At 38.6% G+C, this 25,905-nt stretch overlaps 1 long non-coding RNA gene across 1 annotated transcript in view; it reads right to left on the reverse strand.

Moving 5' to 3' along the window:
- The window catches only part of LOC148055864 (uncharacterized), a 136,774-nt gene that overhangs the window by 48,417 nt on the left and 62,452 nt on the right, over window positions 1-25,905 (reverse strand). The gene's annotated exons all lie outside the window — the stretch shown is intronic.

Consider the following 25,905-nt stretch of genomic DNA (forward strand, 5'->3'; position numbering starts at 1 on the left):
TTGCTCAACAGCAGAGAGAGACAGGCTGTGTTCAAAGAGCTACTCATCTAGAGGAGAGCTCTTTCTCTTGTCCTGAAGCCTGTAGACTCTTGCATAGCCTGAGCGTGCTTTCTTGAAATCATGCTAATGTGCTATCATGAAAAAGCAGGCTTGCTTCATTGGCTTTCCTTTTAGAGAGAGAGAGATGCTCCCATTCTTCAAAAGAAATTTTGGCATCAACATTTTTAAGATTTTTCATTTAAACTACGATGTTTAGTAGTGGTTTTAGATGTTCCGAAGGTCATATTCTGTACTAACATATTTCTCATGTGTTTTGACAAGAGAGTTTTCCTTGAATCTGAGAAATATTTGGCAAAGCAGAAAGAAATGGAGAGTATGACACACAGAGATGGGGTCTGAGATAATTGGGTAATCATATAAGGATTTAGTCTTTTCCAATAAGCCCATGGAGACTACTGAATCAAGATCTCATTCACTAGTGTATATTTACATGTTTAAATAAAACGAAAGAGCACAAAAGGAGAGGTGGACTCTGTAACTCAGGCCCTCATTTAGCTTGTGAGAGAACAGGCAGGAATTTGACAATGTCTTCCACATGCCAATTGTATCCTTTGATCACTGGATTACTGGTTATTTTGACATAATCCTGACCGCTTTAGCAAAAAACTATGTCCTGAAGCATCTCTGTCATTCTTTCTCATTGACATTGTTTTATTTGTATTGGATTTGAGAAACTGGCATTTTTCCACTGCAGAGAAGCTTCCTGGAAACTAGAGTTACCCTGCCCTCTCTGTGACACTTTTATTGCTCCTTTGGTTCTTTTGCAGCCTAGTAGATGAAATGCGGCTCTGGAGTTGAGGAGAGCTTTGGTCTGTCACTCTTCTGCTTCTTCCTCTGCATCCTTCCCTTTCTCTAAGAGAAATATAGAGACTTCCCTCCTTTACAAAGTACCTGGAGATCCATTGCTGGCAACCACTTCATGAAGGTTAGCTATTATATTTAACCCCCATAGCCCCCTTCTTTTCTTCCTGATGGTTTGATTCATACCACTGTTGACACAAACACAAAATTTTTGTGTGCTCCCAACCATTCATTCAAGGCCTCTTAATTCATTCAAAGCTGTTTAATTCCTATATTGTATTATCAAGGAACTTTGTCTCACACTGTCAAAGAAATGTGATTACACCTCTAAAACTGTTTTTCAGAAACTAACCTCTGTGTTTATAGCAAATCAAAACAGAATGTAATCAACTCAGTTTGCTTTTGACAGATGTTTAAAGCAATTTTATGCTACATAACTTCCTTGCATCTAGTTTCTGCAGTGCCCAGATACGTTAGTTACAATTTAGGTTCACCGACTATGGGGTAGATTGTTTGCCATTAGGCAATCCTCTTCTACACACTACTATTCCTTTACTTCTAGCATTTGTGTTGTGAGCTTAATGCTTGCAAAATGTGGTGCTCTGACAGAAATGAAAAGTTAAAAGTCCTCTGTTTACAAACTGGGAAAAGCACATGAACTTCCTCTACTGCCTTACTAAAGTGCCCTAACACTAACGTGGCTCCAGTTGCAAAATTAAAATATCCTTGAGGATATGTTTAGCTTTAAACAAGTGAGTTGCTCTATTATGTGTCTTGAAATTAATTATACTAATTCTGCTCTAAATTGAATAGTTGAAGTGCTCTTTCAAACTGATGCTCTACTGCCCACTCCTGGACATAGGAAAGTAACTCATCCTCAAAATCCGTTCAACGCATGACTTCCCTCCTGAGCATTTGCAGTTGACTCTGAGGCAGACAGTTGTTTCACCAAGAGCCAGAGTCCACTGGGTAATCGTGATCTGTGTTCAAAACCATTCTGGACTGGATTTGAGCCAGTTTTCTGAAAGACTCCGTATTTCCCCACTGACTGGTGAATTTCCCTTTTCCTCCTTACTATTGGCCATAAAATGAATTTCAACATTCCTGCTCTTCATCAGACTACAAGTAATATGAAAGGAAAGTATATAACATGCATTACATCTAGTAATCACGCTAGCAAAATTGTTTTTCTTCTCAAGCTTACATCTCAAACAATTAATCATAAGCTGAAATATCCCATGAAGAAGGAACCTCTAAGAAATGCAACTCTGGTTATTATATGAAAAAAAACTTATTAAAATAAAATATAATATCTTGAAAGGGAATGAAAACATGATTAGTGTCCTTAACATAGTATTTAAATAATTCTCTCCTCCGGGTGAAAATAAAGGTTATTTGAAACAGATTCTGTAATGGACAAAGTACATTCTCTTATTCCCACCACTGGTTTTGCAGACATCTCCTGGCAGTTGGTAGTGTTTGGGTTTTAGGCCTAAAGCAGTTCTTGACATTATTTCTCCCTCTTCCCTTTGAGGCTTCAAAGGGATGCTGCCAATTATTGTTTTAGGAGTAATCACCATGGGTTGATAAACTGACAAAATAGTTACTAAAAATGAAAGCATACAAAAATAAAATTGTGACTATATCAAAGTGAAGATTTTCAGGAGGATAGACCCCAGTGCACGGTGAGACCTGTAGCAGTCTGCCCTTGTAATGCAGGGGAAGAAAAAAATCTCATGAATTCAAAGGTGGCATAAACAATCATGAACAGCCTCGGTACTACTACTCTTGCTCTTACAGCTACTTACACTCTTTGCAAATGCCAAGCTTCAGATCTTCCCTGAAGTCTCACTGGCTTGGGGACAGTGTGTCTATCCCAAGGATACACCAGTTAGTTAGTTTTCAGCTTGCACTCTGTGTCTGTTTGCGACCTTCTTAATAAATTTTTCTAAGACAAATCTGCAGTGGAAACTGCTTCCCCAAAGCAGTGTAGATGCAAACTAGTTGTTGATACCCTTTTACTTCTCAGTGTAGACATGACCTTGGAGTTCCTTTGTGCCAATTCCTTTCTAGCTTTTCCTAGTCCCTTTCCCCCACTTCAAAAGCATCCACAGAATTTTTTTTCTTTAGTGCCCAAGGATTTAACACAGATACTGGCAGTAGATGGGAATTTAATTGTTTCTGATAGTATCATCAGCACCAAGCATTCACATTTGGGAGAAGCGCTTATCTGATTTGTGTGGGACCTGTTTCCCTAGAAAAGCTCTACAGTCCTAGCACTGCACAATACTGGCGCACGCCACAAGCATGAATATGCAACAGCAGTATTATTCAAGAATCACAGTTAATGATAATAGCCTTTTTTTCCCCAAAATTAATGAGAAAATATGTACGTCAGCATATTTAAATAATGCATTGAAATCAGAGCACAGTATGAATAATATTGAAATTAAATCTGACACCATAAGAAATATAAAAAAGAGTATTCACAGTAATGGAAATAAGGAATTTTGAAAACTACATTTTCTGAGGGAGGAAATAATTAAAAGACCTACTTCAGTAAGATAATTTATGGAATCACCTTATCAGCAGATAAAATGTGTAGTTAGACTAAATGGGTCGTCCATAAAATGAAAATGAGAATAAATGAAAGCAAGACGGATATATATATTGCTTTGCAGGAAGGCACGGAAACTAAAACAGGCAGACTGTTCTCATGAAAGAAGTCTCATTTCTTGCAGCTGAAACCTGTGTGTCGTTAAAAGCACTTTAAAGAAAAATGCCTTTTTAAAATGTGTTTATAAACTTAAGCACATCTCAAACCAAGCGGCTGGATAACAAGGATCTCAAGTTCACATTTCTGAATGGTGGAGCTCACAATGGGAAGGTACATAAAAGCAAATGCCTGAAAAGTACTCTTTTTCCGTGACAGTTCCTTGCTTTGTGTCAGAGATACGGAGTGTACTTAGGAGAAGATATTTGTTGTTTGCTCTATATTTCACTGCTGCTGTTGAAATACACTCAGGATACCCGGATTTTGCACATTGCAAGCCAAATTCTAGACTACAGGGGAAGTACAGCGGACCAGAGCCTCAGCCAGATCATCTTTGGCTTTAATATCATTTACTGCTTTTAAAAGTCCAGATGCCAATGCCCTCCCTCTCTCTCTCCTGATACGATATAGCCAGTTATGTCTTGCATTTAACTGAATGGCATAGTCTTTGGGCAAGAGTGTTTTACTCTGCTGAATAAAAAGGATCCCTTACATTGCTGCCAGTTGATCGAGAGTATCTACCTCCGATTTAGTTGTTTGTCAGTGTTGTTCCTAAGCACAGTCAGAAATGCTCCTCAGTGATTTAGTGTGTTTCCCGACCCTGTGTGTCTTCTGGACCTGCACACGGGGAGCTTTTAAAAAGCCCTTTCTTATGTACACTTTCCTACTCAAATTCTCCACCATCTGCTGCAGTACAAATATGTCTTTTTGGCAGTTAGCGGTCATTGTGAATAGTGACTGATCCCTTCCATTCTGCCGTTCAGGTATGTACATAAATATCAAGATGTGACAGTAGGGATGAGGAAGGTGTCACCACAGCTTCATTCTGGCACATGAGAGGGTGGTGGGGAAGCAATAGCACTTCCACTCCAACATAGGCTGCTCAGCTGAACCAGTCACTGATCATAGACAAAGGCACTGATGGGAACAACGCCATCCTTGCAGATGGGCACGAGCATCCAGCACCAAGGAACATTGTACTGTCACTGAATATCTGTGTTGACGCCTGGCCAGAAATGTAAAAAAACAGGTGCTGATCCTAATCTTCTATGCCCACAATACAAGGGAACGCACCACCAGTCATTAATCCAACACCTGTCTGGGTTAATTTTCAGGAGTCCCTTGGGAAAAATAAGGAGAGTTTAATGAGTAGAATTAAAACAAGCTGAGTGTTTTGAAATACATTTCTACATTTAGAAAGCTTAGAAAAGAAAGATTCTTTGAAATCTAATCTCAGTGGTATCTTCTTGATTTCATGAGAGCTTGAGAATAATCTTCCAGGAAAACAATAGTTCTCCTGAAGCCAGTGATCTTATTGCGCACTGTAGGATTCCGGATATTTCAAAGGGAACAGAGACTACATATCACCAAAGGCAACCCTGCTTTTACAAATTTAATCATGCTGTAGGGGACACTGAAGAAAGAAGGAATATGTTAGAAAGAGAGGCATGAAAAGAAAGGCAGGAATTAATGATGTTGCTCTTTAAGGGAATGGTCAAGATATCTGCAAAATCAAATTTGTTTGACAGTGTTCACTGTAATCATGGGAGAGCGCAGCTTGGAGCTGTGTTCTGAAGACTGCACATCTCTAGTATCAATATATTTCCAACTGCTTTAAAAGGCATAGGCAGCCTGGGGGTCATTTTCTCACTTGGGGCCCTCTTCATTCTTACCTACTGCATGAACATCTGCCTAATGAAAGGGGAAGAGGCTCAAAATAATATGAACACTTTGGGAGAGGGGTCCTAATTGTTAGCTTCCTTCAAGTGAGAAAAGAAGGACAAGAAAGAAGGTAGAAACTATAAGGTATAAAAGGTATGAGGGAATAAAGAAAAGCTGAAAAATGTAAAAGTGGCGCATAGGAAAAGCTTGAGAACCTTTGAATCATTTCATTACATTATACTACACGGGGGATTTTATTGTTTAGGAGAGGATGAAAAAGCACTTGCTCAAAATACAGAACGATTGACCCTCGAGGTCAGCAGACATGGTGGTGGTGCACAGCATAACTAATTGCCAAATAGTAGAAAGAGAATGAATCAAATGCCATCGATGTATTTTTCATCTTCAAACTCATCTTCTGGTCCTCATGGAGGAACAGAAAAGGTGCCACTGAGGACAAAATAGCACAACCTAGTAATATTTCCTCTCTTGCATTTGCTTCCTCCATCTGCTGACATTTGCTGGGTGACAGGTTCATCTCAGCAATGTTTAGCTGAAGATCCATCCAGACTGCATTAATTTGTGAATGCAGACCTCAGCAGCAGCAAAAATGAGCTCTGTTAGCATTACATGAACTGTGCCTTGTCCTTTTTGCTCAACAGCAGAGAGAGAGGAGGCTGTGTTCAAAGAGCTACTCATCTAGAGAAGAGCTCTTTCTCTCGTCCTGAAGTCTGTAGACTCTTGCATAGCCTGAGCGTGCTTTCTTGACATCATGCTAATGTGCTATCATGAAAAAGCAGGCTTGCTTCATTGGCTTTCCTTTTAGAGAGAGAGAGATGCTCCCATTCTTCAAAAGATCCTTTGCTTTGTGGAAGAAGGAAATGGTATTCAGGAAACGTGAAAGTTAACAGACAAGAAAGGAAAAAGGAGGAACACAGGAAAGTGTGGTTTCTGCATGGGAAAAAAAAGCAGTGACTTTTACCCCACCTCATCTAGTCTTTCACATCACCTCACTCACTATCAGGTTTACTTTCCTCTGTCTAGACAAGAAAGTTAACGATACCTAATTCTGCAGAGGAGAAGAAAAAAAGTAACCAGCTGTGTTAGCTCTGTGTTTGTGGACAATGAATATATCTACCTCATTTTACAATTCAGATGTATAAAATCTCTAATGGCTATATCAGCCTTCATGGGGATTGTACAGACACCTACTTTGGTTTACTCTGAACTGATATTTCTGTACTTTGCACATCTAAAGAAACACATTGCCTCTCTTACAGACCTTTTTCTTTCTTCCACCATGTTTATAATCATGGGCCCAACCCCTGTCTTTGGGTTTTGGTCTTTCTTTTGAGAAAGTAGTTTTCATTGTGGACACATAAACATTATGAGATGTTACAAAAGCTCTACAGTACCTAAACCGATTTACTTTGGTTTGAGTGGACTCCTTGGAAGTTCTCATGCTGACCTATATCTAAAGCAGGAGGAAAATGCACGCTTTTGACATTTTGGAAAGTCTTACCCATTGGAACTCTTAATTCTTTACAGAATTCACAGATAGCAAGAGGAATTACGGTCTGCATTCTTCTAGACATAAACAACATATCGAGTGTAAACTGTCAGTTCTTGCAAGGAGATATAGACAGTCTCCTGCCAGTCTCTTTGAACAGAATTTCAACATTTGCTTTCTGTTAGTAAACACTCTCTGCTTACCCAGTTTTCATACCAATGAAAATGCCCCTAAGGCAAACAAACTTCTTGACAAAGTGCTTACGGGTTTGGATCCAGTACTTAATATAGCAAATGTCTTTGATTTGGGCACTGGATAAGACACTAGCTGCTTTGGTAGAAAGCTGAGATGCGGTGAGATTTACTAATAACTCTCTGAAAAGGTTTTATTTCCATCTACAACTGTTGTTTAATTCACAGAAAAATGTTATTTGGATATGGTATGGGAAGATGAGGTTTGTTTCAAAGTGGAAATTCACCATGATGTTGTGTACAAAGAGGAAAAAAATGGTTCATTTGTTTTTATCTAAATGCTGCCAATTTTGACAGGGCTTTTTTTTTCTGTCAAAAATACAAACCAAGAAGTATTTGATAAAAGAAAAGCTGTAAGAAATATATCATTTGGAAAAAATCATAATCCGTGCACAGGCAAATTATAAAAAGACAAAGGTTTGTTAAAGAAATTGAATGAACAGTGATATGGATGTTTTGGAAAACCATTGTCATTCGAAGGACAGCAGGATATACAATCATCCTACTTATGCAGGCTGCTTTTTTTATGCAGCAAGTAGTCTTTCCTCCTGTGTTCTGAAAAAATAAATGCTGTTAAGTTAGTTAATCAAGATTTATGACATGCTTAATTGTTTTTATTACCTTTTTTCATGAAAGTGGACGTTATTATTAAACAGCAGTTACTATTGTAAAACAGCAGTTTTCTGTGAAATGTTTTTCATAAGACTAATTCTTTCATCTTGTTTCACAATGTTGTCCCTGCCCACCCAACTTTAAACTCTGTCATTACAATTGCCAAGTGATAAAAATTAGGAACCATGTCATCTTCCTGTGTTGTGAGAGACGATTACATCTCTGTGGATGTGATTCTTGTCAGCTAACTCGAACTCAATCAGTTTAACTCTGGCATAAACCACCTATCTTGGCATTCCCTGTAGTCAGTAAAGAGGCATGGACATTCCTCAGGGAGATGCATTAAGTCTGTCTTGCACACTTATTTTGGGCCATCTTTTAAAAGTTGTTGTTTTTTTTTTTTTTGATGCCATAATCTATTAAAGGAGGTTATAGCAACTAACTTCGGCATGGTCTGTTTTTTAGATGGTTCAAGTTAGATGTGAACAGTTCAACTGTGAACATGCAACATCGAACATTAGAAGATTTTGAGTACATACATGCAAATGTCATCCCCAAAATAGGAACTGCACACACAACAGGAATGATGGCTCCAACTGGAGCTAGCTTTGCTCCATGTATTGCAAAAAATAGCAGAATAAATGTTATTGATTTGAAGATTTGATAGAATAGGCTAACCAGCATGAACCAGAGAAAGAATAGAGACTTGATCTGGAGACTCTTTCCTTTTTGTGAATTGTAGAGAGGTTTTGAGGAGCATCTTCTTGAGTTCACCAGTGTGCATGCTACAAAGGTTTTTCTTTTACTTAAGCATACTTATTTTAAGCAAGAAGGCCCCTACTGGATTTGCTTGCATCCCTTATGCTGTTACAATTATCCCACAGGTGCAAGGGTTAGCCACAAATCGAGATGGAAAGGTTATTCAGACAGAATTCAGTCTGATAATGTCTGTGTTCAAATAAGAGACTGGTTTCTCTTAAAGCTTAGTTTTGAATGCCTGGCATGAGCTGTGCTATACACAGGGACAGTAAGAGCTAGGGAGAATATTTCAGCTATGACTCTATTTTCTGATTGTTTACTTGAAGGAGTTTTACTAGAGGGTAATTAAAGACATAGTAAATCAATTTTAGGACCCCCTGCAAATCAGTTTCACGACCCTTGAGTAGATATCATCCATTTCAGTTTGGTCAGGAAAGATCTGCCTAATCTAATCTGCCATATTTCTAATGTGCACATCCTCAGAGTGTTTAATTGCCTTACTGAGAGTAATTTCCATGGAGCGGGAAGGAAAATACTCACTACAATTGCAGAAGGCTGAAAGTTTAGTAAGCAAAGCATGTTACAGTGATTCATAGGTAGCTTTCTACACTTTATTAATCAGATGCACTGGGAATCTACTTAATTGTGCATCATCCCAGGGAATGAATTTGGCCTCAGGTAGTGAATGGCATTGACCGTTGAGTAATGAGGATACTTCTGACAAACGTTTCTGTTTAATAGATATCATTTGGCAAGGTCCAACAGTTTAGGTTGTGTTTAAGTACGTGACAAATGAGCACAATATTCTACACTTTCAATTTTCTAATACAGAAGTAACCAAATAAAAAAGCAAAAATAAGTAATTAAGATGGAATAAAATAATTTTATCTGTCTGTGTTTATACATTACCGTATCTTATTTTGAGTAATTCACAGCTTTAAATTGCATCCAAGTCTGTAAGAGACCATTGAAACATTATTTATTGCTAGATGCCAGCTATATCTGTCAGCACTCCAAAAATGTACAGTTGACAATGAGTCATAAATAAGAGATTAATTAGTGCGGTAGTTGGAAGTTATGTTGCTGATTCAGATCTTTAGTATCCACTTCACTAAGATAATTTGCATATGTTCTGCCCTCTTATCATCTGTTAAAAGATTTGATTAGAAAGAGGAGTCTAAGAACATTGGTGGCTGAAGGGAAGCGAGGGACACACGGGAAGGACACATGATGGTGCTTGGCTGGAGCCTCAGAACAGGAGAAAACAGGCCGCGGTGCTGGCATGAAAAAGACTGAGAGAGTCAGCGAGGGTGACAGGATGGGTGCCTTTGGAAACAGAACAATAGGCGTTATATTTAGAAGCTCAAAGGCCAACCATGAAAATACCTAATTGGTTTACACTCTTGATTTAAGCCCCGTTCCCTTCTTCTGCATTTTATTGTTTTTTATTCAAGTCACTGGGAATTTTGCCAGTGCTCCCGGTGGGAAAATTAGGTTTACTGGAAAAGCATTTTTGGATATTAAAAGAATTTACAGCAGTATAATAAATTGCATGCATATTACAGAAGAAACAGATATCACATATTGAAGGTGACATATACGTGTCAAACTGCAGAGCTATAGGAAAAATTAATTAATGATAAATCTTAGCTGCTTCATCTAGCTCTGTCCCCTAGTTCTCCCTTTGACTTTAATATCCTAAAGAAATGTTCAATCCTATAGATTGCTATTTCTCTTTAAGCACGCATTGGAAATCAAAAAAATTCTGCCCTAACCCATTTTTTTCTGAGCATATGATGCTATGGGTTCCTATTACGGACTGCTAGGCAACCCTGAGTTGGTTAGTTAGCTTTAGGACCCCTATGTAGTTAAAGGAAAAAATAGGCACTTTTAGGTCTGTTTCCTCTTAAGAGTCTTTTAAACAAATGTAGACATCTCCTTTTGTGTGACTTAAGTCACACTTCGGAACTGCCAGTTTCCCTTAGCCAAATGAGCTTGGGGGACCAGATCAGATTTAGATATCTGCATTTGATCAGATGAATCTCAACCCCGTGACTCCAACTTTCTAAGAAAACCACTGATATTTATGCTGATGGGGCTGTGAATCAAGCGAAATAGTGAAGCAGTCCTTCCATAACATTCAGAGCTGCTGAAAGAGCGGTCTGCATAGTCAGGAAAGACAAGGGCCAGTTTTGACATATTGTGATGGGGAGTCTCAGGAATAACTGGAAGTCTAGAAAATGAGACCTTCAAGAAAATCATACAGAAATGGAGTTTGGCTTAGTCTACCAAAGAGAAGAATAAGGGAAAATACGAAATCATGTTCTGTATATTTCTTGGATCTGTGAAGAGGCAAACAAACTTGTCTTCATGTCCACTGGAAATGGGGCAAGAAATAAAAAGTTAAAATTTCAGTGAGGGAAATTTAGGTTAGATATTAGAGAAATTTCTAAGACAAAGGATGCTTAATTGGAGGAACAGATTGCTGAGGGAGATTATGGAACCTTTTTAGTAAGGATTTTTTAAAAAGTTTGGAGCAGTATCTGTTGGGCACATTTTGAAATTAAGACGTGAATATCTTCAAGGTCCCTTTTTCTTTCACTACCCTACTTTTCTGTCATTTTTTCTTTCACTTACTCACATCTCTCTCTCTCTCTTTTTCTCACTAAGTGTGTTGTATTGGAGAGGGGAGACTCCCAGCCTTCAACTGTAGTCTCAGTTTTATTTCTATGTCTGGATCCTAAATAAGTAACTCCTTTTTATATCAACTGAAGTTTCTTATGTCACTGAGTTTTATGGCTTTGTGGCTGGCCTCAGGGAAACAAGTTACAAGTGAAGGAATAATTGCTTTGTCTTCTACCCTTCGAAAAGAAAATACAACAGGCAGGAACTAGCTGGAGAAGAGAAACATACAGCAATTGTTCACAGAATAACCACTTCAGCCTGAAACTCTGCTGAACAGAGGGGACAGCCCCAGAGGGGCATGTGGAGGAAAAGAATTCCTGCAGAAAACCCCCGGTACCTTCCCTGCTACCTGGCAGCTTAGCCTTTAAAAAAAGTCTGGGATATGTTCATTGCATCTGCGGAGCTTTTTCAAAAATGTTGACTACTGTTCTATATACAGCCAAGCTACTAGCCTGTATTTAAACGCTATATAGCTAAAATCAGCAATATTAAATTTTCAAAGAAGATTATGCATGAGAGGGGAAAAAAGACTTAAAATCTTTATTTTACTCTATCACATGAAAATAAGAGAGGAATTAGAAAGGTGACAGAACATAAGGAAAAATAATTTAGTATTTACATTATCCCATTACTTTTCAGATGATCACAGAATTCATGTTATTTGATTGATTTTATCTTCTGTGGTTACTAATACACAAAAAAAAATCCCTGAAAAAAACTCTATTGTTTTTGTACTGCATTTGCACTGAGCAGGTCTCTCTCTCTCTCTGAAGTGCTGGCAGTTAAAGACATATTTGGTTGGCTGTTATACAGATTATACATTTGGCCTCTTTAGCAGTAGTAGACAGTAATTCCCTATACATTAGAGTTTGGACAGTGGGAAAAAGCCCATTGTAATGTTCCCATGTTCTTTCTGAAGATCACTACTTTTTTTTTCCCCCAGGAGAAAAATCACTTTTAAAAACAAATCCAGGGTTGATAAACTGTAGTCCAGAGGTTAAAAAAACATATTTCTTGGAGACTTGTCGGAAAGGAAATCCCACCATATTTTAAGGGCAGTTAAAATTGTTTTATAATGACCATATGTGTTCATTTTTAATTATAGCAACATGTATCAAGAATGTGTCTTTGGGCTATTTATGAACCTGGAGTTGAATTCATTGTGCAGCTAAGACTTGCCTGGCACATGAGGAATGCAATGTCAGGTCTAGAAGGTGACATGCGCATGGTAATATAAATATTTGGCCCAAAGTATCCTTTTGATCACATGATGGTCTAAAGTAAACACAGCAAACTTCAACATTAAATACAATTTGAGCTACAACAATACTACCACTAAAACACAGGAGCAGGTAGCTTGATTTATGTGCTTAAACTCTTCAATGAATCTACTCCTCACACTTGAAATCTGTTTTTGTTGCCCTTCCCTCCCACAGCAATGCCAGTGTTGATATCTGCTTTTTCCAGAAAGTTCTCCAGACTCTTTCTACCATGTCCCTTTTTGTATTAAATATCTCCTGCAAAATTCTTTGTACTACTAACAACAACTAGAAACATTAACAGTCTGCACATCAAATGAGATCAGATCACAAATGAAGAACAGCTGCCAAGGCTCAACTCATTTCAGATTGGAAGTGGTGGTAGTGGGCAATCATGAAGGCTTAGAGGAGTTTGCAGCCATACTGCCATCTCCTTTAGCTCCAGCACCAATGTCAGGATGGCTGCATTTATTTTTCTGGGTGAGATCTATTGATGCTATAGCCCACTGAAGTGGCCAGAATCTCTGATGTAGCAGAGATGTTGGTAGTAACTCAATGAACATTCAGTGCGTAGTGCCTAAAAGACTGAGTGACAGGAATCAGAATACAGGACACTTCCCTCCTCTTGGGGAGCACTGTCCCCTTTGGGTAGAATTGTGTTGCCGCTTCAGTTGCTTGCTTTTGGCCTTTGAGTCCTGCATTTCTCCTCACAAAGTGACAGAGCTGCAATGGGAGAGGGAGAAATGAAGATGTGTTTAGCCTGTTTCAGAGCTCTGTGTTGCTCTCCTGGGAGTTGGGAATCGAGAATCCATACCCCACCAAAGTGAGAAGAGCCGAGACATGAAGCTCTCGTCCATCTCCCACTTCACTCCTCTAATTGCTAGGACTTCTGTGGATTTGGCCTCAGTAACACACTTCCTACACCTCAAAATGCAAGTGACTCTCGGTGCTCCCAGAGATAGGTTTGCAGACGCCTAGGCAACAAGTAGAACCATATGGTTGTAGGCATACCCAGAATTAGGCAGAAATTGAAGAGGATTTGAGGAGGATTTTGAGGACTTAAATTTTTGAATGTAGCTATTTACAGGTTTGTAGAAAGATAAAATCAATTCAGCTGAAATGTGGAAAGCTTTTGGACACAAAAGCTCTTCTTCAGGACTGAGATAGAAGACTACAAAGCCAAACACAAAAGTTTTTGAGCTGCCAACAGCCTACCACTGTAACATGAATGTTATTTACCAAGACAGCTAGCTTGGCTTATATGCCTTTGTTCACAGCTTTAGAGGCATCTGGACATACCTCTGAGATTCTTGGCCTTTCTTCCCACTGTAAAACCACAGAAAAAAGGAAAATCCCAGGAGTTTCAACTTGTTTTAACAGCAAGTTAAATGAATAGCCCCTTTCTCATATATATAGCTTTAAAACATCATTATCTTTGTTGCTGGCTACTCCTATAACAGTACTGTTTGTCTTTCATAAGTGCATTTTAACTGTGTCTTCAAAATGCTTTCGGGAAAATGAAAAATGTTGAGGTATGGGGAATACCGACATTCAAGACAAAGTTACTGCTGCAAGGGCTTTTGAGAAATAAAAGAAACTTTTTCCCAGTTGGTAAAATATATGTTAAATAAAGATCCCTCAGTACAATAAACACACTTTATTTTCCATATTTTCCAGCAATATTTTTGTTTACTCTTTGCCAAAATCACAGCGATATGAAATTACTAGCAAAACAGAGTTAACACAACTCTGTTATGGTGGTGCAAAGAAATCACAATCCAGGTAAGAACAACTGGCAAACTTCATGCCACATCTCACTTGTGTTCAATGGCCACTAGAGTCCACAGGCAAAGTCCATCCCACTGTTGGGAAAATAGAAAGTATGAGTGTGAACATCATGCACAGAAACAAGAAACCCTTTTGGCTATCCCACTGACAATCTTTTACTGTAACCCAGTGGGCTCCTTGCACCCCAACACCCCAACCACAAGTTCCCAGAATGGGAATGAAACATGGCTTCATGAAGACATGAAAAATGTTTGGGTTTTTTCATAATTTTCCTAAGAGGTACAGTATTCTGACTATAGATTCCTCTAGTCTGTGCCAATATATACCCTTCTTCAAGAGTCTGGAACAGAAAATGAAGTTTTCTGCCTCCATCTACAGTTTCTTTTAGGAATACCATCAGCAGTGGTCAAAAGAACATTGACTGATTATTTCATCCTTCTCTTGTTTCGGATGGGAGTGATGGACACAGTACTCCAAAAATGGAGGCATCATAGATCTGCTGAGAGACAAGGCATTAAATGAGCTGAGGTGAGGAGGTATCAACATGACATCAAGGCTGGATTCAAAAGGCTGTAATTTAAAACAAAAATAAAATTTGACCTATACGGATCTTTTTGCAAAGTATTCACTTTGTGATATGAGCAATTATATGAAATAAGGAAAGAAAAGCTTAGAACTCCTGTTTGCTAACTCAGTTACTCAGAAAAAAAGTCCTTAGCTATACGGAAGCTTTCACTGTTCAGCTGTTTCTTGTGAAGAATAGTCTTATGGTTTTTAAGAGCAGATTCTTCTGTCCTAACTCTGAAGGATGAACAAGTTAAATTTTATCAAAAGGAAATAACTTTGGACTAAGACCACGTGCTGAGAATTCCAAGCTAAAAAGAGATCATATGAGTAAAAATTACATGATTGTAGAAGCAGAGTTACCACTGTAGCTATATTATGCATTAATGAAAATTATGATCAGTGAAAATTAGGCTTGAGAAAAATATGCAAGGAAAACCTATTTAAATCAGAGGGAGCAAAGGAAGGAAAAGCCAATAAAAAACATTTCTCTGAAAAGAAATGTAGTCTTGCGCTTGAATAGTCAGAGATGTGACCTTCAGTGGCCTTCAAATTATGTTTTATTGAGAAAAATGATGCCTGGTTCCATCTTTCCATCTTCACAAAATAAATGAATTCTTATTGCATTTCACAAATAAAGGAGCATCTGAAATGCTTCCAGTAGCCTTTCAAGCAACATCTGACAGAAAAGATAGGAAGCATCACTGACATAAAGAAAATAGAAGAAGAAAATGAATATTTAAGAATTATTTCTATGGACAAAAGTGCAAGATATAGTTCTTGACACACACTAGAGCCTTGTTTCAGAGACCACTGGACTGAAACATGGCAAAGAGAAAAGAGCGGTACTGGCAAGTGCAAAACAGCCAAGTCAAAAACAGAGCAAAGAGAAGAGAGGTTACCACTGCTGAACTTAAAAAATAAATGGAAATCTGATTCTAGAGCAACGAGGCGCTCCTGGAGTGTTGATACTATTTGGTATCCCCATTTGGTAATTTCTCCCAGGAAACAAGGGAAACCTCAACTGCTTTTTGCTTTCCATACAAGCAATGCTTAACACTTTCTTCTTATCTTTTTTCTTCTTTCCTTTTTCTGGTTTTGTTTGTTTAGTTGTTTGTTTTGTTACAAATGCTTGTAAGCTAATAAGCGATAGGGAAATAAAATGCCAATGTGTACATTAAGATGAGAAAAGGTAAGACTCTGAGAGACACATTCATTCATCTCTAGGCTGCTAGAAGCTGACCACGATGACAATGATGATATCCCATCAAACGTGCTCTTTTGTTCAAAATGAGCACCAAACTTTATTGATTCCCGGTGAAATTGCTCTGAGATGAATCAAAATACCAGCTGCCCCATTTATTGAGCTGTGAAATATTTCTATTCGCTGTGCAGCTGTGTGAACCTGAACTAATCTAAAGGGCAGATCATCTACAAGAGAGCTCAAAATAGTTTTATTGCAGGCAGTTTGCCTAAGTATTAAATATTCCCTGCTCATGTGGAATTCTGAGCAAGGGCTCATGCTGAGGGAAAAGCAATGTTACTTACTGAATAGAGCACAGATTGCTGCTTGTTTATCATAGATGCATGGAAATTACAGAAAACTATTAAACACATCCAATTTTGAAAAGTGCTGAGAAATCTCATGACCAAATGGTATGTCAGGGTGCTCACTACCTTGCATGTGGTACTCTGCATTGTGTAAAACTAGAAGACTGGGTGACGATTCAAGGCTTCCTGATAAAACCATGTGTTTCTCTAGTGAGCGTTATCTCTGCAAGAGGTCGGAAGGGAACAGAATAGCCTACTAGTTTGTTTTTTGACAGATGGTAAATGATAAAGCAACATTAAAATCAGCCAACCAGCTTAAAGTTTTCATTTTAGTGCCAGCGCATATGTATGTTGCTTTGGGAATTATGCTCTAATTAACCTAAAGCATGTAGTATTGCTCTTTTACACATAATGGGAGGATTAAGTGAGTGCAGCAGATTTTATGGTCATTATCAAAATACCACTGGTAATAAAAATTCTGGAAAACATATAGGAATACTCTAAGAGAGGAACTGAAGTCTCTCTTCTGGGTAACATTTTTTTTCCTGCTATATATTGTATTTTTTGACAAGAACACTTTTATCTCGGACAGTATATGGTTCAGCAAATTCTAAAACCACTTTTCTGTGGCGAATAGTTGAACTCTTCTCAGTTACAAACCTTGGGCCGTATAGCTCCAAAGGAAGGAAAAGCCAGTGGGAAAGAAATTCATTTAGTTATATCTTCAAAGTGCATGGCTATACCATGCACTATGAAAAAAAGAGAAATTTCACTTTGGGAGTTTTCAGTCATTTAAAAAAAATCTGTCAGTTTGTCTCCTTCTTTTTACTCATGAAGTAGTATTTTCATAGATGGCATTCAATTACATCAAGATTTTTAGGGACAATTCTAATAATTTATGGGCAGAAAACTATCGACTGGAGACATTTAAAAAGAAAGATGGAAAAGAGTGCGTGTGTATTCCTTGCCATCTGTTTAGCCGAACCCCAGGTTAAAGCACTTCTGTGACTGTCTGTAGCTCCAACCATCAGTCATTTCACACTTGATAAGGCCATCCTGAAATACAAAGTACCTCCCGGCACTCTCTTGATAGAAGAGAATGGATTGATAATGTATTTTGCAGACAAATGATAATGTTATGGAATAGGAAGAGGAAATGAGCTGGGGAAGGAAAGACTGAAGCTGCCCCTGGGATAGAAAGGAGAGGAGTGGATGAATGCAGGACAGGAGGAACAGGGAATGGGACAAGGCAATACTCATGGCCCCTGGTCTGAGAAGAGAGGAAGGAATGCTGCTACTGGGGAGGAAAGAATTGGGGCAAGGTGACCCAGCAAATAAGACATTTGGTATTGGGAGGCTGAGTTGACAAACTGGTCTGGTCCGGTCTTAATGGAACAAGGAGACTGACAGAGCCCACGACAGATGCCTCTGCCACTGGGGAGGAGGAGAAGCTGGGGGACCTGAGCAGGATTTCAGTCCACAGCAAAAAGAAGGTATGTGGGAAGGGGGGATGACGTAGCACCCAGAGTTACTCATAAGAGGGTCCTTGGCACAGAGAGAGAACAGCTAATAGGAAATAAGCACTAGCCCTGCCAGGAGGAAAATGCAGAGGGACAGGAGGATGGCAGATAGGACACAGCGATGAAATAAAAGGAGGCATGGGATTTGTTCGCAATAAGCTTAACTGATAATAGCTGATGAAATGTGTAGTCTCCTTGCTGCTGCTGCTTCCCCATGCTTTTTAACTACCTAGCTTTCACTACTGCCCAAATGTAGCAATGCTTTCAGTTGGGTGAGCAGAGGGGATTGTGAACAACCTGATGATTTGCTATCCACGTGGATTTTGGTAAAGCTTTTTGGCAGCTTGGCTTAGTGTGGGAATATTTTCAGGGCTGATGTCTGACTAGAAGCTCCCGATAACACTAAAAGTCCCGCAAGAAATGCAAGGTCCTAACACACTTAGTTAAAGACATTACTTGTGCACTGCACCTCTAAAAGAAGGATCAGTGTGATCTGTAATTTTGTGAAGAATGGGCAAGCAGAAAAAACAAGACATGGATATATATATAAATATGCATCCATACAGATGTTTATTTGCTGGCATATTTCTGGGAAAAAACCCCCACACCAAAACTAAAAGCATTTATACAAAAATGTCTGCAAGTAGGTTTGAATTTGTGATTGGGTAATAACCATGCGAAATTTGAAGAAGAATCAGAGACTGATTATGCAATGTTAATTTACAGAAAAAAAGATTTCTCATTACTGATAGAATTGTCTAGAATTTATTTCCATCTCTGAAAATGATGATTAGATTCAAACACTTTTCAAGGCAAGGGTAAGGCTTCCATGCTATATACCAAACAGGTCTGGGGCAATTCTCTGCCATTGAGTGCAACAATATGGATCAGCCCATATTCATAATGTCAAACACAGTTACATTCTGAAATGGATCACATTCAAAATTAATTGCAAAGAATGCAGTAGTCCATATATTCCAAGCTATGCCCAGGAGTTGTTTGGGAGAATGCTGGTTGGCTCAGGTCTAAAACATACTGATTTAGTACTATATATAACATAATCCAGAGATCAGTAGTGCTCCCTGGGAACATCCAGTTTACCTGTATGGATGTAGTGTCTTTGTCTTTAGTGACAATCCAAAGGTATCAGAATCATCTTTCAGATTCTCAAAAAAAAACATAAGTAAGATGTTCTATAGAAACCTCTTCTCAGTGTATTTTAACTATGTATTCCTCATTGCAGCCTTAATTTAGAAAACATTTGTGGTTGTGTTTAACATTTGGCTTTGAGAAAATGTAACTGTACAATCATATACTTTGCTGGATCTAGGCATTCATTTGTTGATAACTTCATGGAATGGTATTTGTAGGCAACATCACTACTGTAGCATTTCAACAGAAGGAAAAAAAACTTCCTAGATGGGTATTCTTTTACAAGTTTTCCCATAAAACAATATCCTTGGAAAAAATGTAGCATTTAAGTTATGATATTTTAAATCTTTTATATTTTCTGTCTGTTAGGGATAATGAACAAAGTGAATTCCAATAATAAATTCTATTTGTGATACAGACTTCCCTGAAAAAACTTCTAAGGAGGGATGGAAAGAAGAAATGTAGCAGAAAAACATGATTTACTTATCCCCAGAGTGCTAATTTCCTAGTTCATTTTCTGAGTACATATAACAGTAAGTACCAGGAACAAAGAGAAGCAGAGACAGAGCAGAAAGTTGTTGAAAGGAAAAACTAATTACATGAGGGAATATGAGTGAAATAAAGTAGCTTTTTGCTAGTTTGGTAAATGGCACAAAGTATTTAAAAAGGATTCAGAACTATACAAAAGTCAAAATTGTTACAAAAAGCCACATGGTGAGTCGCAAACCCTCAGACAATGAACATGATTTTATAGCACAGGAATGCACAAACCGCATTCAGGAACAGTGCAAATCCTGCCCATTGACCAAGTCTCCAAATATCGATGCCTGTGACACAGGGACAACTCATTCCAGGCAGCAATGTCGCAGCTGTAATAAGAACCATGGAGCTGCTTCTTCGTCAGTGGAGCAAATTCCTGAGGATAAAATCATTTAAGGAAAAAGCTCCCAGCCCCACCTGTGGTACTGCGTACCACTCAAACCCTGCAGGAATGGAGAAATTCAACCAGTGTTATCTGCATTTCCAGGTTCAAAGCCAACCATGGCAGGGGAGGCGGAATGTGAAATGGGAGGGTGGGAGAGACCATTTTCTTTTGTGGGCTGTGCAGGAGGTGAGAAGAGTTTGGTGCCTTGGTTTGTGGGAGCTGGGCAAATGGGGGAGGGATGTGGGTTGTCGAAAATAGGGTCTGGGGGAGATAAGCTGTGCGGTATCAGGAGAGAGAACAGGATTTTTGCAGCTGGGGGAAATGTAGCTGGGAACGGCAGGATGATGGGTGGGTGTGAATGGTGACATGACTTGATGGTGTGAAAATTTATAAAGCTATTTTGCCATGTCACAGAGTCTTTGCTGGTAAGGAGAAATGGCATTAGGAATATGTTCCTGCACATCAGAAATGGCTTTTAAATACTTTTCCCCCTTTACAGGTTTGTGTATTCTTCAGCCATTTTGCACTATCAGAGTTTTATCAAGCAAGACTCAGAGCTTTCCTTTGAAATGTGCAGCAATTGCATGTTCCTTACACACACAGGCTTCTAATTTGCTACAGCATGGAGCCTGGTGTTCATTTAAGAATTATGCATGGCAAAAATGAAGAAGGAAAAAAAAAAAGGTAACTTTGGCTTCAGATGTGTCTGTTCTTTTGAAGCCCAAAGATTGCTTCAATATGAACAGCTATTTTATGTTTATAAATAGAAGCATATAAAATATGTTTTAAAAGGAAAATCATAATTAACCTACTATTTAGTGCCTTTGATCTTTTAATTAATCGATCCCCTAATTATTGAAAACTGTACCAGAACAAATGGTAAACGGGTTGGTTTGGAGTATTTTTTGGTAAGGATTTTAGCACACAGCAATATGTGCGTGCAGGAAAACATTCTACAGGATTATGCAATGTGTTGCTTTTTAAACACAACACAGCTCTAGAGATTAAAGTTTTCTGAATAGCCAAGTACACGTTTTGGAGCTGCCTTTCTATTGTGGCAGTAATCTATGGATTAAAGTCCTTGCCAGTGTACATTTAGACATGATAAAATATAATGACACCAAAAGAATATCTCATAAAAACTGCATTATAGACAAGGGGAAAGCCTGAGATATGAACTTTGGTTTATGGCTCCAGCTCACATTACATGTTAAACATAGTAGTTAAGTGCTATCATTTTCAAATATATTTACAGAGACCCAGTTAAATGTATTGCATATGATTTCATTTTATCTATTCTTTCCTTCAGCAAAATATATCCTTCTATACATGAAACTGGTTTTATTTCAATGAGATAACATTAATCCTTCTTAACTTCCTGTGAGATTATCCTTCAATGGCTTTCTGTGAGATTATCCTTCCTTTCTCTTTGGCAAATACATAAATCAGGACCATTTACAGGATGGGAGATCATCAGCACAGGAGACACGATGGTGCCCATTGTATCTGGTAGTAATTTCCCATGTTTACAGCTTTGCAACAGGAGAAAATACACCGGGGAAGAACAGCGGAAACCTGGAGAAATCCCCACAAGGTTTAGTAATTCCTTAGCAGAGACCGTAAAGAACAATAAGGTTCAGCTGTCAGAAGAGGCTGCTTCCAGCAAGCAATGAGTTGTGCATTATGCCAAGGATGCAGACAATCAGGTTCTGAGTCTTCTGGTGCCATCTTTACTGAAAACTCACTCCAGAAGCCAAGTTCTAAGAACACTGGGGGGGATGTTGGTTTTTTTTTTTTTTTTCTGTCATTCTTTATAGAGTTACATCTCATTCAAGGAGTTTCATCCATTATGAAAAACCACTAAAGGCATTGAAATCTGGCACAAATTGAGATGAGCTTTTCTGTTTGAAAATGGTTTACATCCACAAACTCTTTTTTGTTGTTGTAAACAAACTGGAATTTTCAGATTAATCAGAAAATCCATCTCATTTCTAGTCTAGTCTTGGTTCCATGATGAACACATTATGCACAGGTATCTATCCGAACACATTCAAGTGAGAGGTGCTACTATGAGTCACTCCACCATTGTAGAAAGAAAATATTTCTCTGAACCGATTATGAAAAATCAAGATGACTAAAAAGAGAATATCTGAGAGAACTCATGGGGTCTGCAGTGAATGCTATGAGTTGGACTGTGTATTTACAGCAGATCCTGAACTGTTTTAATAAATGTCATTGGCAACACCTCTGCTGTTGTTGACCAAGACATCCTGAAAGCCAGGATCTTGTCAACTAGAAGACAACACAGTCTGAGACACTTCAAAGCTCTTCCCCACCCCCACCATCACATCTGGAAGTAATGCCAAGATGCTGAAAGATGCATTTTCCCCCACTTCCAATAAATTTAATCAAGAAGGTGCAAGCAGTCCTGGCTAAAGGTCTGAGTTCATCCTTTCAGTCCCTGCCAGTCAACTGCCTCAGCCCAGCTGTGCAGCCCTCATACCCTCTTGCTGTCTCTCCTGCTCAGCCCATGCACAGCAGCAGCATCACTTTTACCAGCTGCATGCCAGCCTTTGGAGAGCTGACTGGAACCCCTCAGCACACAGCAGATGTGGATTCAAAAACCCCTTCATGCCAAGCAGGGAGCTGGAGCTTCATATTTCATGAATGGGTGCCTACCCACTAAATAACCACAGAAAGAAGGGTTAAGTCTTCCTCCATTAAAAAAAAAAAAAAAAAAAAAAAGAAAAAAAAGAAAAAAAAGAAAGAAAGGGAAACATGCAGCTATGACTGTATTTTTGCAGGAACCATTTCTGCCAGTATGCATAACATGCCTCTGTTACTCCAGCCATACTAGTCCCCAGCTGACACTGTATTAGCTACATCTAAATTGCTAGATATATGTATGCAAAGACTGATCCATGTCGCTAGATGACGCATCATCATGTGTTGCTCTCCCACCTTGCTGGGTCCAGCTCTCCCCAGAGCTGCTTGGTGGTACCCACACTACAAACTTCCTCCTCAGACTGTCCTGGTCTTTCCTGCTGGAAAGCATGTGATATAAAAATTCACATTTGACCCTGAAAAAGCTGCATGTCATTATGTCAAAGTATATACTGCTTCCTAAAGAAGTGTTAGCAAAATCTTGCTGTCTAATTTGGTCTTTTCATCTTGAAACCAGAGCGTTACACCTGAAGTTGTGGGAGTTCATTCCTTTCCCATTACCGCTTAGGACTCACCATTCTCTGTAACTCAGCTACCAAAGCAAATAAATGCCTTCAGTTATTCAGTTTCAGTCATTATTCTGACAAACCTGGAATAAGACTTTGTCAGGAAATGATGGTTCTCGCAGTAAGCTTCAACTAGTAAATTATAAATATTTTTCAAGGCAATATAGTGCATATTTCCCAATGGTTCTTCAGTTTCACTGTCTCTATGAAAGGAAAACCAGTAAATCACTGATAAATTTTCCCTAGATAGCAGTAACCGTCACCCTGATAAAGCATCAGGAAATTAGTATCTGCTAAGGATAGGCAAAAACTTGGAAGTACGGTATCCAAATGGCTAATTGCAGTGGGCCATCACTAACACTAAACAGAGTCCCAGACTTGTGCTATCTAAATTTCTTTCAGTGCTTGCCATTCTGAGATTAATCTTTTGGGTACAAAACCTTTAAAAGTACTTTTTTTTTTTTTTTGTGAATGTGCCAACATGATGAATATGAGTATCTAGTTGTTATGCAGTCTGTGCTGCCTATCTTTAGTCATTATGCACGTTCAAAAAGCTTTTCTGGCTCATTTCTCATGAAGACAGCTTATAGTGACCAAAGACCTCTTTTGCCAATATAGCTTAAAGCGTTGCCTTGGACAGACACGAAAGTCCATTCACCAAGAACAGGACTTTTCTTTTGTCCATGCATAATGCAGCTATATCAAGATTTCAGAATAACACTGTTGAATAATTTCTTTTTTTTTTTTTCCCCACAGATCACAAAAGTGAGCTATAAGTACAGGTAGGCCATACAGTTCTGTAAGACTATACGTCTCATTTGTTTCAAGATTATTATTCTTTGTTATTTTTTTGTTAAGATTTTTGATCTAATGGCATTTCTATTACCATGCTGATATTCTGAAAGTGCTTTGCCCTTACATTTGTTTGATTTGAGTTATAGTTTTGCATGGTCAATGGAAGGCATCTACTGATTTCAGAGAGATTTGAAGTGTCCCTTTCCTAGAAAGATGGAAGTGTTTACAGAGTGAAAATTAAATATGCTAAAAATTGCTCACAAAACCAAAAACAAATAAACAAACAAAAAAGGCTTGTGTACAACATAAGTCAGTAATAATAGCTCCTAATTAAAGAGTTTGTAGCTGGATGATAGCTTCAGGAGTCAGCAGATGAAGTTCAAAATCTTCTACCTTAGAGCTGATACTAAGTCATAAGAACAAAATTCTGTTACTTTAATGACTTTAGACTAAATCTACAGAGAAATTCTTATGGAGGGATTCATTTCATGGAGGATATGTTTAAGTTATTTGCCTTGACTTGCTGTACATAAAGCGGGAAGAAGTGGGCTCATCCAGCATGCTATTCATGTGGCACTTTTCTGCCAGCTACCTTAACACGAGATGAATTGGACCTTAATAACGTCCTGCTCCTTCCTCGGCTGTCACTGTGGAGCTGCTTGGATTTCTAGCTTATATCTAATGGTCCGTTAGGACTTTCAGACTAGGCCTTTGAAAACATCACTGTGAGCTGGGTTCAGCTCTCGCTAGTGTTTGTGTGACTAAAGATTTCTGGACAACTTCAATGGATTTATTGAGAATTATGTAAACAAGGTCAGAACCTGGAAAGTCTGTCACTCCTTCCCCCAAACCAGCTCAATGTATATGTCTACACCAGTAAACTAAACTGGGAATGGTCTGAGGTATAGAATAAGCCCAGGAATTATCCCAATAAAAGTATGGAGAAAGTTCATTTTTGGGAGTAGAAAGAGTTTATATGGTGGTTGTGCTATGCCATTTGTCCTCGGGGTCAGAAATTTGCCTTTATTTCGTAGCAAATGTCACAATATTGACAGAAAGTCCAGGAGCCATACTCTTGATGGGCAGACTGTTGGCGCTGCTGTATAGAGTTCAAGGTAAATGGCAGCATCTGGCAATTAACGGTGGCAGTGGTCTCACCTACATTCCTTACTCAGTTCCCAGTTAATACTGGAAATGTAAGCCACTGAAAATACTTCCACTCTCCCACGTATTTGTAGCAATTAATCCTGAAATCTTTTAGCTCATTATATTTTGGAGGTTAACAATTTTTCCACTAGGTATATCTTTCCCCTTTGGCTTTGTAGGGAATAGACAGCTACATATTTAGTCCATTCTCATGAGTAATTGTTTAATCAGTTTCTATGCATTCTATGCATTCTTAGTCTCCACCATCATTTCTTTTCCTGCTTTGAGTGCAAGCTACTGAATGAGTATGACTACGTAGGATGCAGATATACATTAGGTTGCAATGGGTTGCAGTTTATAAGTTTCACACTGACAGAATTCGCAGCTCTGACAATAGCTTATTGAAATATTTTTCCAAAGCGGTCTACAAGTTCTTTAAATACGCTTCCTGCAAAGACATTTTAATACTTATGGAAACATCACCAAAGCACAAACTGGAGGATACATTTTTATTTAGCTAGCTGGAAAACTAAAATGGTGTTAAACATATGCTTCCAAATAAATCTAAAGATTTCCCCTTGAAAGGTATAATCAGTCACACACTTAATCCTTTACAACTGACTTCGATGGTACAAGTTCAATTGGATTAGCTTTCCCTGTATGCTGCACAGTCAAGGTCAGTAGTCCCTTCTTATGGTGGTCCTGCCTCATTGCTCAGCAATAGAGTTCCAGGAACTTGTACATGAATTTTCCAGTGGAAGAAAAATCAAGGACATAGTGTGAACAGACTTTTAACTTGGCTTATTTTGTCAGCACGCACACATACACACACACACACATACATCATAGCAGCCATAAAACA

The sequence above is a fragment of the Nipponia nippon genome, unplaced genomic scaffold, assembly GCF_047370975.1.
Source record: "Nipponia nippon isolate SJK-2023a ecotype South Korea unplaced genomic scaffold, ASM4737097v1 scaffold_2, whole genome shotgun sequence".
Lineage (NCBI taxonomy): Eukaryota > Metazoa > Chordata > Aves > Pelecaniformes > Threskiornithidae > Nipponia > Nipponia nippon.